A 10,327-nucleotide genomic window follows, 5' to 3' on the forward strand; every position below is an offset into this window, starting at 1 on the left:
AAGATTTTCTTTGCTCAAATAAGAATGGCCTTTGCAACCCCTGAGAAAAATCAGCAGAGGGTGGAAGGTTATTTTTAATGATGGTGAAGACAGGGACTATGTCAGAGCCCTGAATACAACATTGCATAATGATTTTGTGTGCTTTTGGGGGGGACATCATTCTGTGACTGGTGGGAATGGATAGTGACTGTCCTTCACCAGCTTTCCAGCTCAAACATGGCAAGTTATCTGCTCTGAGCAATAGTGTTTGGCACATACATTTGGCGTAGCTCCCCGAGGACATCTCCAGAAGAGCTGGAAGGAGAGCAACATGACCTGAGTAACAGCTTGCTCTGCCTTTCCCTCCCCACAGCCGATGAACCTCAAGCTGAAGGGGTAAGGTAGCGTCGGGATGAGGCACAGGGAAACACGGCTTCCCCTCTGGGTATTTACCTCTTGTGCAGGTCCCTTTCTGTTTGTAACTGCATTCCTGAGGCGTGATATGAGCTGAGCAAGTGTGTACATTGGTAGATGAGACGTGTATGAAGTGTTTTGGTGGTATGATTTCTATTATTCCACATGAACGGCACTGGCTTTCGTTTTTGATCATACAGCTTGTTATTTGCTTTATGCAGTTAGTCATGGTTGGCTGTGCACTTTTGTGCTTGGTGTTTTAACTCCATAGCACTTCAGTACAAAGGAAATTTAAAAAACAACAATGAAAATGTTTCTAATCTGTTCTTAATTAAATAGACCTCAATAATTGATTTATGAGAAGAGGGAAAGCAAAACAGAGTGGTTGCTAACCTGAAAATATAACTCATTTAAGGGCCAAACTTTCCTTTATTTACAATAACCAGGATCTAGCGGAGCCTGAATACCCATGAAGTTTTATCCGACAGCACACAATAAATGAGAGGAAAATTAACCTGGATAAAACAGTTTATGCCTCTCACTACAATATATTAAAAATATCTTTGTGCATTAAAACAGATCACCTAAGCCTGCTTATTTACTTTTGTTTGTGATTATATGTGCAGCATAGATTTTCTTTTTTGTAAGACAATCTGTTAAAAATGTTCAAGGGCAATAATAATAAAGTCAATGTAGTCTAATTCCCTGTTTTAAAATGGCCTGTTTCCACCACCCGCCCCACCCCCAATTCACTGTAGTTGGACTGGGCTGAAGATAGATTTGGGTTTTTTTAATTTATTTAGGTTTAAAGATAGGAGATCTTCACACATGGTTCAAAGCAAAAAAGATACATCTAAATATGGTAGGGAAAAAGAAATCAAAATGTGACATCCGTCTGTGGTGCAAAAAATGAATTACCTTTTGCCTAAAATACACCTGATTTTTTTGAAACTGAAAGACCAAGCTACATCCACGTTCTGCTGAAGACAGTAGATGTTTGTCCATTGACTTCAACAGAACCTGAGTTTAATGCAATATTGTACACCCAAGCCATGTAGCTAGCTAGATCAAATATGTGTCACAACCCAAGCACTTAAACTGAACTTTCTTGCCTTGTATTATCATGAAATGACAATTTATTGCAAACCAAACTTGACTTCCTCCTATACAGAAACAAAATATAATGTAAAAGAGGTGCAGAATTTTTTTCTTGTCGAGGAAGATGTACCAGTCCAGAGTGCAGCATAGTAATTATACTCCAAACGGCTTTTACACACAGCCTTATTAACAAGGTACCCAGTTGTCATACCACTAGGGTTATTGGTGATTGAAAGTTCAACCCCAATGACGACTCATAGAGTTGGGAATTGTTTACAGATGCACTAGAAATAGTGTAGGTAGGTACCTGGTAAGCAGAGACTACAGTTCCCATGTACAATACATGGTAGGAGTAAACAATTAAATGAGCACAGAAAAGAAACAGTTCCTTACAAAAGAAAAGTCACCAGGCCTAAGGCTGTGCAGTCAATTTACGCAGCTCACTTCAACAAAGCTACCCTTATTATTGTGAAATACTTGTTGCATGTGATCAACACAGCGCAGAGAAAGATGTTGCTACTATTTCAATGTTTCTTCTAACTCATAGACAAAATAAGCCAGGGCCAGAATGTTAATAGCACTGACCTAGTTAAAATATACCAGAAAGGATGAGATTTTCTGATGTCTTCTGAAAATCTGATTCCAACGGGGCACAATTATCTTGAATATCACCTTTGGAGTAATTTTGAAACTGCTTTTGAAATACCAGCAGATCTATCAGCTTATTGTGAAGACCTACAAAAGTAAGCGGCTTGTTGAGGAGGAAGGACACTGTCAAGGCCTTGACACCCTTATGTACAAAATTTTGCCACAGATTTTGCAGGCATCTGAATGTAAGTGCAGGAGACTTTCATCCCTTTCCTCTGCATCAGTTGTACTCCTAACTGCTGCATTTGCACAAGAGCTGATGCAAAAGTTTCCACACAGATTTCAAAAATATTGTGAAAACATTTTCGTGAAACAAAAGTTTGAGAGAAATCAGAGACTTAATAACTTCCATAATTTTTTTTTGCTATTTTCTTTTAACTTTTGGTTTACCAAAAAACCCTAGCAAATCCTTCCCAAATAAATCACGGTTTACTTTCTTTCTACAAACAAAAGTCCTTCACATTTTGTTTCAGTTGAAGAATAAACACAAAACAGCAGTTTTGCAAAATCTGGAAAAAGGGACGGTACTGACTTTTTTGCATGGAGTTAAACACTTTTTATATATATAATATATTTTACATATTATATCATTATATATGCATACTATGCTTAAATATTATACATATACTTGTGTGTTCCTGTGTGTGTGAATGGATTCAAACTACATATATTTATGTGTGTGTCTGTGTGCATTTAAATATATGTATACAAATGATCTATCTGCCAATTTGAAAACAGAACACTATTTTAAGAAGCACCTACATTCTAGACACATAAATGTTAAAGTGCCTTACTTGGGGGCAAACTAGGTGTGGAAAAATCTCTGTGCACCCCAGATCTAACACAAAACATCTTAAAGACCACAAACAGCCAACTTCTCAAAGGAGAAGATTGTCCATGTAAATCTCCATTTCTGGGCATGTTCAGAAGCACTTTGATCTTAGCCACATGAACTATTTCCTATTCCAAACACTTTGGGACTCTAAAGCTGGATGCTTCCTTACTCCCAAGGAGAGGATACCCTATCCTGTAGATGTTCAGGAATTCTTACTAGTCTGGGCAAGATACAAAGTACTGGTGAAGGAGGAACTCCTGCTGACAAAAAAACTGCTTTTTACTCAGTAGCTAAGACTAGAGATTAACTTCTTCCTCTATACCTTGCTTCAGAGAATGTCCTGAGCCACCAGGGTGTAGTCTCTGCTGAAGCAGGGTGTCATCCAAATCTCCAGCTGGTCCTCTTCACTTTGGACAGATCTATTCAGCATTCACTAAATCAGTGAGAAAAGAAAAGTATTCCTATTACCTGGTGCTTACGGTACTTGCAGAGTAGGATAGAAGGAGCCTGGTTGTCCTGGTTTCGTCTGGGATAGTTAATTTTCCTCCTAGTAGCTGGTACAGTGCTGTGTTTTGGATTTAGGATGAGAACAATGTTGATAACACACCAATGTTTTAGTTGTTGCTAGGTAATGCTTACACTAGTCAAGGACTTTTCAGCTTCCCATGCCCTGCCAGCAAGAAGCTGGGAGGGGGCACAGCCAGGACAGCTGACCCAAACTGGCCAAAGGGACATTCCATACCATGTGACGTCATGCTCAGTACATAAACTGGGGGGAGCTGGCCGGGGGACGGTGATCGCTGCTTGGGGACTGGCTGGGCATCTGTTGGCGGGTGGTGAGCGGTTGCATCACTTGTTTTTCCTGGGTTTTGTTTCTCTCCTCTTTTTGTTGTTTTCCTTTTCATTACATTTTATTATTTATTCTTTTTATTTTATTTTATTTTATTTTATTTTATTTTATTTCAATCATTAAACTGTTCTTATCTCAACCCATGAGTTTTCTTACTTTTGCCCTTCCAATTCTCTCCCCCATCCCACCGGGGGAGGGGCGAGGGTGAGCAAGTGGCTGTGTGGTGCTTGGTGGCTGACTGGGGTTAAACCGTGACACTGGTGTTCCAAGTTTTTTACCTAACAGAGTGAAATATCAATATTAGCTAATCAAGAGGCAGTTATTCATGTTCACTTTTGTACTCTCTGAACCACTGAATATTAAAATATTCTGTACAAAATGGAATGGTTTCCATGGAGATGGAAAGTAGCCCAGTAACTTCCACGTTTTGGTGGCTAAAGCATTCTTTGAAGGTGGAAAAGTATATTCTACCTGCTAATCAAAGACATTGTCAGTGCAACAAAAATTCGTAGTAATCTCACCCTGTGCATCTTACGGTTCAGTCTGGTCTGTAAAAGCACGTGGGAAGTACAGCAGTTGAATATGATGTACGTATGCCACCCTCCCCATAAGGAGACAGAAGTGTTCTTACTGAGAAGGAAACTACCTTCCTTCATGACTACTGCACTCAAGTGACGAACTTCCCTCTGAGCAACAGGTGACGTAAGCCTGAGAAATGTATGACCGTGACATACTCAGTATCTTTACAGAAAGGCTCATTCTCATGGATTCTTGGAATCAGAAACCATCTATTGCATCTGAAGACAAGAGGCAACTATGTTCTAACAAGTACCTTAGGTTTATTTTCCTTCTTGACTGTATTAAAAAAAAGGGAGTCTTTTGCTTTTCTCTTTAATCCAGAAGTTGTATTATAACATCACATAGAGCTCCAAGCTTCTGGGGCCTCTCAGCTCTGTTTTTGCTTGCATATTTGCTTTTCCTGGTTTAATCTTTTATTTTTGTTTGATAACTTGGATGCATTCAGATTAATTCTGTCATATTTCGGAGAGAAAAGAGTACAACAAAATTTGAGAACAAAAAAGAGTGAGTGCATTGGAAATAAAATTAACAGTTTTATTTTATTGCTTAAGGCCTTCACCAAGTAACAACTTGTGCAACATTGCTGAAAGCTGAAAAATCTTAACACAAAGAGAGTCAATAGTTTGATAAAGCCCAGACCTCCTGTGTTATGCAGTTAAAGGTTAGACAGGGTGATAAGAGCTTTAATTTACCTTTGGGAGATATTAATCAGATTTTGGATTAGCTTAAAATATGCTTCCTGTGCATTTCTTGCCAGGTGAAGGCCCTTCAATGTTTCCTCTGGTGCAGAGGAAGAGAAAACACTTTCCCAAAGTGAGGTGAATTCCACAAACCCAGATATGCTATCAGGAGGCTTTCTCCAAACTCCGTAATTCTGTGATTTTTCTTCTAGCGGCCAGGAAAGCCAGTGGTACGAATTCCCATATGTGCTAGTCTGATGTGAGTTCTGTTATTATTAATTATACAGCACCGTGCGTGTGCATGATCCTTTATAGACAAAAGAGAATATCCCCCAAGAGCTTGCAAACCAAATGGCCCAGTGGTACAAACACTTCTTTAGCTTTCCTAGGGTGTACTACCTGGAATAATCCACCGATGTCAGTGGGCTACTTAGGTGCTGGTAAGTGCTCTGCTGGGTAGGAAGTGTTTGCAGGATTAGGCTGTAGTTGAACCATGAAGTGATCATGGGTGATGAGGGAAGGGAGGGCAAGCGTTCCAGCAATAAGATCATGCTGTTGCTTTGGTTGCAACGGAAGTGTCAAGGGGTTAGGGCATTTTTAACATTTTATGTTATTTGTGATCCTGTTACCAAGAAGGAAAAGCTCAGCTTTATAGGCCACACGGAAGAAGTGAGCTGCTGAGGAGGAAGACTCGCTTCGAGTGGGGGGAGAGGCACAGCCTGTTACGTGAGGAAGAGGACTCCAGAGGTAAGGAGGAATGCGCAGGAAGAGATGCTGACCATATGCTCGGAGAGTCTCCATCCTCTGCTGCAGCTAGCACGTGTCCACTACATCCTTGAGAGCTTTTTTTTTTTTTAAATTGAGGGCATTTTCAGAAGTTTCCCAGTACATTTCCAGCTCTTGGCAAGACCCAGACACATCTGTGACATTTAGCTGATAGCCTCCTTAGTGAAGGGAAGGTTGCCAATGAATCCTTGTGCAACTGTTTATGCTACAAACCAAAGCATACAACTGCCAGTTTCACTCTTACAACACAGAGAGCATTTTTCCTCCTTAATTGAAAGTGTGGAACACAACAGAGCCTTTAGATACCGAGAAAACAACCAGCTGAAACAAGTAGCAAGAGAGACATCAAGGATGACAGGCAGTAGGCCCTCTGCCCAGTGAGACACACAGCCAGGGCATGCTCTATTTTTAAAAGCAACCTACAGAATTTAGGAAGAATATAGGATTTGGGGGGCAGGGGAGAGGTTGTTCAGGATTGCAAGGCGCTTCAGAGAAATACATCCATGGGGAAGGGATGATGCCTTCGGAGTAAAGACACAGACTAGCTATGGGGTTGGGATGAGGCCCTAGAGAAAGCCAGCGGTAGCAGAGAGGGCTGAGTCACTTGCCTGGCCTCGGTGGAAATCTTTCCTGGGAGACTTTTGCACAGAAGCGTGGGACTGTCACTCTGCGGGCACAAGCCCACAGCAGAAATGGGGCGAGCAGCAGACATGAACGTCAGCACCTCCACCCCACCAAGGGCTGTACGAATGGACCAAGCGGCTGGAGGAAAACCCTGCCTTTGTGGGGGTAGTGTAGCAGCCTGTAAACTCACTGCAGTTTTGCTTTTCTGGCAGCTCCAAGAGTTAAAATCTGGGAGAAAATAATTTTAATTATGAAAGTAACAAAATGACGGAAATTAGCAGGGAAACTCAGGCAGGAGATTAGCTTTCAGACACTTTCTGCAGCATGAATATTTTGAGTTTTCAGTATTTTGTGGGAACCGAATGGGTGCACAATGCTTAAATGAACTGAGAGACACCTCGCCCCTGCACTTGGAGAGTGAGGATGGCACTTGCACAGAAACAGACGTCACCAACCCTCACTTTTCTGAATCCCCCCCAACTTAATCCCTCTGTTATTTGTGAGATTCTTCTCTTTCCTGAGCTAGTCTGTGATACGTGACTAAATTAGTTTCCATACATTTTTTGAAGTTTTTAAATAATTCTGACATCACAAAGAGCACTTGAAGCAAACAGATACGTGTAGGCAGATCCATAGATTATGGAACTTGGATACTCTAAATTTTCTCTGCCCTTTTTGGTGTTTAACCTGTTCCAGACAGTATTACTCTTTTCTCTAACAAGTTTCACATTTTTAACCTGAATTTTCATACTTTGTTAGTAATATGCTTTGAATTCTACATAAAAAGAACTGGTGATGTAAACAGCCAGATCTTCCTGACTGACAAATCTTTTACATATGACAAATATAAAACTAACCAAGAGATGGTCTGGTTCTGAGCTTGTTTTCCTTACCGTACAGACAGCTTTTGATGTAAGAACCCCATATATATTTACTCAGTGCATCTGACACTTGAGATCAGGCTTTTATTGGTACAAGGTACTCCAGACTGTCAGTCACAGTGAAATGAGCCATTGTCCTCACAGATAATTAGCATGCCTCTCCCCTCAAAGAGGCATGTTTTCAAAGTTGCTTCTGACCTCCAGCAAGAATGGCGTCACGCATACTTTAGCTGTAACGCATGCAAAATAACATTAGGTGCACCACCAAGAAGCACTCACGCTCTCTCCTACTTACAGTCAAAGATAGGGCTGATGCTTCACAGGTCTAAGTGGTGGCTCCTAGTCCTTGCTGACGCTCAACAGGCAGCTCTCAGTAGTATGTAGATGCTTGACATGCTTAAGTCAGTGCTGACCCGGCCTAGTATTTCATCAATTGTGACCAGGTCCTCTGTAGTAGAGTGGACTGGAGGATCCAGAAAGATTAAGAGAGATGCAGTAGCTCTAAGTGAGGAAGGGAATGGCCCTTCCAACTCAGCAGATGGCTGTGGCACTCCTGCCAACAGCCCTGTGAGCATCATGGCCCCATGACACAGCCAGCAACCAAGGGGAAAATTCACAGGGAACAACTGTCCTCACCTTCCTCCTTCTGACCCGTGAGAATAAATGTGACATGGGACATCACTGTAGACCAGGCAGATGCAGCCTCTGAGCGCGTTTCAGCTTCTAACATCACCGTCAGACTGCAGCTACAGAATTTTACATTAGCTTTTGTACTGAATTGCCAAAAGAAATCCCAAGAGATTTGGTCTCAAAAGTATACTTAAAGAGGGAATATTGTCTGGATGTAATTTAGCTGCCATTGCCCAGCAATTCCATAGATCCCTTTGACTTGTGACATTAAATATATGAAGCAAGCACATGAATGGCTTAACATACACGGTCCTATAATTAGCTCTGTTATTAAATTTGCTAAGTAGCTGGGGGGAAAGGGGCTTGTTTCCCATCTGTTTAAAAAGTATCTCTCTTTCCACTGAAATCTGGATATAAAAAACCGCAGACATGTGGGCATGACTGCCTTACATACATTACTGGGATTATTTCCCTTGAGTTAACCAAAGACAAGTATGATTCATATATCAGTAAAATGTTGTGCAAAAATGTGCATAGCATTTTTTCACATAACGTTACTTTTCCTTCCCATTGTAAATTATGAATCATGTAAACATCATGAATTACAGAGTTTTGTTGGTCCGGGCTTTTTATTTTTTCAGCGTGACCCTAAAAACTATGTAATGGAAGAGTAGTTATACCAGGCAGTATGGTAAATTCTTCCATGAAAATTATTTTTTAATCCTACTCTTCCCGCTATGTAACCACACAGTCATTTGCCTCAATTTCCCTAGAAAACTTGCAATAACTGAACTATGATTTTAAAACCCAGATACACATGCACACATACACCTACACTTTCCCACTGACTTTGAATAGAAAGCACGTTTGTATAGGAAGAAGGAAAAATTGGCAATGGTTAGAATAGTGATCCATATTAAATATTTAATCATTAGCCTCAGTTAATGTGGAAATTGTCTTAAAAATGTGAAAACAAGCTGCATTCTAAAAATATCAGAGTAAGACCCTAATTCACAAACTCTTCAGCAGAGTTCTGTCACTCACTTAGGAGTCCCTTGAAAGCTTGTGCTGTGAGAGCACAAGAAAAACAGAACATTCAAGAAAAAAACCACCCCAAACTGAAAGACTCCAGAGCGTGCGAAGCCCTCCAATACAGTAACTGAGCAGTACCGTAAGCTGATATTTCTATGTAGAGCCTTACTTTTAATGCCACATTTCTTCAGAGTGATGAGCAAGCATTTGTGATTTCCAATCAACCATTTAGCAACAGTTCCTGCAACATGTAGACCGAGCGCTTTAATAGTTTTTTTTTCAAAAGGTACATATGATAGAGTACATGAGGAAAGCACAGTTGAAAACAAGGGAACCTGGATCTGAGTGGTTTTTCCATTTGCCTCAGGCTACCTGAAAGGATGTTCAGTTAAGTTGGAGGCAGAGAACACCACTCCAATATTATAATTATGAGTTTGGGGTTCATTCTCACATCCTCAAGGATTAAATTTAAAAGTTGCAATAAAGCAATGGAGAAGGCACAGCATAAACCAAAAGGAGAACATAAAAGGGAAGGGAGCTGTTAGGTACATTGACATGCACAATCTAACTTCAGGCTTCCCATACAGTCATCAGAGAGGGTTAAGCTTTCAGCATGGGTGCTCTGAGTCACTGCCTGGAGGAGCTCAAGGGGTGATTATTTATACAGCACATTAACTGCACAGGAGTATATACGAGGTCTAAAGTTCAGGAGCTGAACGTGAATACTCCCCAGAAGGTGCAAAGTTTGCATTTCTTTCTATTTGCCACTGTCCCCGTGGTCCCTGTGAGCTCCTCCAAGCCACATTACAGAAGACCAAGAAACTTTCTAATTTACATCAGCCAGAAACAGCTGCTATCAGTGATCCAGACTAAAGTTTCTCTGGCTATGACCTCCTCTCTGGCAGTGGTAAAAACCAAGTTATATGTTGGCTGTTTGTCCCTGCACAGAACAAAGTGGCCAAGATAAACTAGCTGGGTATTCTTTGCATGCAAAAAAAGAAAAGAAAATGAAAACCAAAAAAAGAAACTCCCTACTAAGGACCCTCATCCATCTGTTTTTCTTTAGGGATGCTTTAACATTAGCTAAATATCACTTATTTACACCTGAAGAAGTTAAATGATCTTGTTCCCATGAACTCTCTTACAAATGCTGTCCTGGCCTGTGATTTATATAAAAGTAGCTGTTCCCTTAATTTTATTCACAATAGCTTCATTCTTACCGTATGAACCTGCTTTGTCAGTATTCGCTTTGATTTATGGAAGATTTCAAACTACCAAAATAACTATCCCT

Source organism: Aptenodytes patagonicus, chromosome 2 (assembly GCF_965638725.1).
Source record: "Aptenodytes patagonicus chromosome 2, bAptPat1.pri.cur, whole genome shotgun sequence".
In the NCBI taxonomy this organism is placed as follows: Eukaryota; Metazoa; Chordata; class Aves; order Sphenisciformes; family Spheniscidae; genus Aptenodytes; species Aptenodytes patagonicus.